The sequence below is a fragment of the Pyxicephalus adspersus genome, chromosome 10 (genome assembly GCF_032062135.1).
Source record: "Pyxicephalus adspersus chromosome 10, UCB_Pads_2.0, whole genome shotgun sequence".
Taxonomy (NCBI): domain Eukaryota; kingdom Metazoa; phylum Chordata; class Amphibia; order Anura; family Pyxicephalidae; genus Pyxicephalus; species Pyxicephalus adspersus.
The window spans coordinates 51,456,982-51,460,127 of NC_092867.1; the positions used below are offsets into that span (position 1 = coordinate 51,456,982).

The window sequence follows — 3,146 nt, forward strand, 5'->3', positions numbered from 1 at the left end:
ATCATGTTGAGTGAAGACAAGTGGATCAGGGCCCTTTGTGGCTCCCTTTTAACTGAGACTTTTACTACATTTGCCTTGAAAAAGATTGTAAAATAACATTTTGAACATTCTCATTTTTACTGCAAAAACATTTTGCATGTGTAAGATTTACCCATGGCATTTTTAGATATTTTTTTTAAAGTATACCCATACCATCATGTGCCACTGATTTTTGCACTTTTCACAAACTATGCAAAATTTACTACACAGTCATGTGGCGACCCATCACAACAATTTGGGTCTTGTGCCGCATTACAAGGATTGTGACATAGCTGGCAGATGTTAGGTTACATCTTACTGGTATTTAAAAATGGGAAGGAAGTCATCGTCACTGACAGATGTAAACATTGGCACAGCATATCACATTATGTTGTTCCGCGAAAAAAAAATTGCAGTCAGCAAGACTTGACATTTATATTTAAAAAGATGAAACAAGCAATTAACAGAACATTTTGAGAGGTAAGATAACATCTTGGCAGAAACAAACAAAACAGATTGTAGGGGGTGTAATGAAGAGAAAACTAGAAGAGAAGAAAAAGAGAAGGTTGCTGCAACAGAATTTGTAACATCTGTACACTAGTCTATGCATTGTAGTTGAACAAATACAGAATTCAGAGGAAATGTTAATCAGGAAATTAGGTTTTTAGGAGCTCATGTTTTGTAAATCTCAATGCAGGCAGTAACTTTGGTAGGTATCAGTTTGGAGTCTTATTGTTAGTTGGTTGTAAATATATGGTGTGATGATGATGGTTGGTTTTATTGATTTTAGTAACATTTCACATAATTTTATTATATCTACCAGGATAGAAATATGAGAACTTGTTGATAGGTGTAAGTTATCTAGACTTTGACTTAGGTTTTAATATGCAGCCTAATTAGAGAAGGAATATTTTATGGAGGGGGGCTCCACTGTTTTCTCAAAATTTCTCATTCCTATTGAAAAAGAAAAAACTGTTTTTGGGGGGAGGGTTATGATAAATAGTTAAGTACACCTGATGTTTATGATCATTGAAAAACATGAACAAAAAGCTAAAGCACACCAAAAAATGTTGAAAACAGTTTTTTTTTTCTTAAGTGACATGAGTTTATTTCACCTATATTTATTATTTCAGATACATGTGGATGCCTATGAGCTAAATAATTTTTTGGTTTTCTATCTATCACTTTGTTCATTCTGGTAAGTTGACTAATAACTTATATATATATATTATTACTAAACAGTATTTATATAGTGCCAACTAATTACGCAAAGCTGTATAATAAATAGAGGTGATAAATGACAGAAGGACACAAACAATGAAGCCGGAGGAGGAGAGCACCATCCGCTCAGAATAGGAAGGGTGAGTGAGTTTGTAGGGGTTTAGGAAACAGAAGTAGACTGGTTGAGAAGTTTAAAAAGATGGGTTTTAAGTGCGCTTTTTAATGTGCAGAAAGTAGGAGCGAAATGTGCAGAAAGTAGGAGTAGTAAAGTCCTTTCCAGAGAGTTAGGGCTGCCCTTAAAAAGTCTTTGAGTCCTGCATGTGATGAGGTTGCATATATGCATTAACTTTATTGGGGTTGTTTGCTAAGTTTGGGCAATTTCACTCATCCCTGTTGTCAAAATTTCAGTGCTCGCTCCATCACCCCGATTCAACAATAAAATGCGCGTACGCTCGACGTGCGTACGTGCACGCCATTCAGCAAGCTTAATACCGTAAATCGGGCCCGAGCTCTAGTGAACTCGCCTGCCAGTTTCCTGCAAAGATCTTGAATACGCCAATTCAGGCGATAAATTTTTCAGCTGCACGATTCAGGAGTAGATGTTAACCTCAATGGTGAGGTGATAGCAATTGATTAGTGCACACCTGCGCCCTGTTCTGTGTGCATCTCCAATTCATTTTACAGGTCAGTTTGAATCTTTAATGCTCGATGTTTTTTGTGTAAGTGCTACTTTTTTATGTTACATTCTCAATATATATATATATATATATACTCAATCACAATCTTGCTTTATTTATAGTTACATTTGTTGCACTTGTTGTTACTTTTTATTTTGGTTGCAACACTGCAAACTAATTTCTATCAAGCTGGTTATATACTAAGTGGCACTTTCAAATATGTCATCATACAATAAATAGTATGAGTGTAAAAAAATATGTGAACAAACATTTGTGACCTGATTAAAATTTCATTCTAGTTTGACTTTAGAGAAATGAAATATTTTAGTAAAGGAATATGGGCAAACATGTTATATTACATGTATTAAGGAACATTTAGTGATTTCACTTGTTTGTGTATGTCAAAATACATTTAAATGTATACAAATACATGCATTTTTGTTTGTACTATTTCAATTGGACTGGTTTGTGTGTGTGTGTGTGGGGGGGTAATTAAGTAAGTTTGCTTGGATGGTATGCATTGATGTGATTTTTTGTAATCCTCATGATTGATAGTTTCATCTGTTGCTGAATTGTTTTTGTGCCTGGTTTGTAATGCCAGTTTCTGTAGTTTAGCAATTCTTTAGCAATATGTTGTCATTTTTTCCACAAGTATTGAGTACAAATGTCTGCATGGTTTCCACACCAAACTACTACTTGACCCCCCTTGTTGCCTTTGTCTCATTGTCACATATTGGTATTTGAATGTGTTATGTACATAGTCCTTTTCCAAATAAATTGTCATGGTTTTTATTTCTTTTTTTTTAATAGTCTGACATTTGCACTCATGTTGATTTGCCCCCACACAACTCCTCTGATTATAAGTGGTAGTGTTATAGGTTTGTTGTCATTGTGCTGTGCTGCCTTATCTTAGCCCTATTGTATACAAACAAAATTCTACTTGCTGTCCAAACTAGTCAATTAGTTGTCTAGCTGAGTTGCATACTCATTCTAACACACCTGATGGTGATGGATGGAGGTCCAGGTTGCAAAGCACAACATCAAACTACAATGATTGCCAAGCTCACAAGCAGGGTCTTGCACACTTAGAAATGAACAGATGTTGTGTTGTTGCTTAACTTAACCACCTGAGCGTTACACTGAGGTCTAGATTTCTGTACCAAAAGCATTACAGGTTTTCATGAAATTTTTTTTTTTAAATTGTAGACCTGTAACTTACAGAAATATGTC

General features: G+C 35.1%; 1 protein-coding gene across 4 annotated transcripts in view; it reads left to right on the forward strand.

Moving 5' to 3' along the window:
- Positions 1-362: 362 nt before the first annotated feature.
- SLC43A3 (solute carrier family 43 member 3) overlaps positions 363-3,146 on the forward strand; it is a 78,047-nt gene continuing 75,263 nt past the window's right edge. Inside the window, exons 1-2 of one of the 4 annotated variants that reach the window (XM_072425196.1) lie at positions 363-498; positions 1,152-1,216. The gene's annotated coding sequence lies outside the window, so the exon portion shown is untranslated. Of the gene's footprint in view, positions 499-592; positions 728-1,151; positions 1,217-3,146 lie in introns of those variants that run through there. The other 3 variants (XM_072425193.1, XM_072425195.1, XM_072425194.1) reach the window with 3 other exon arrangements.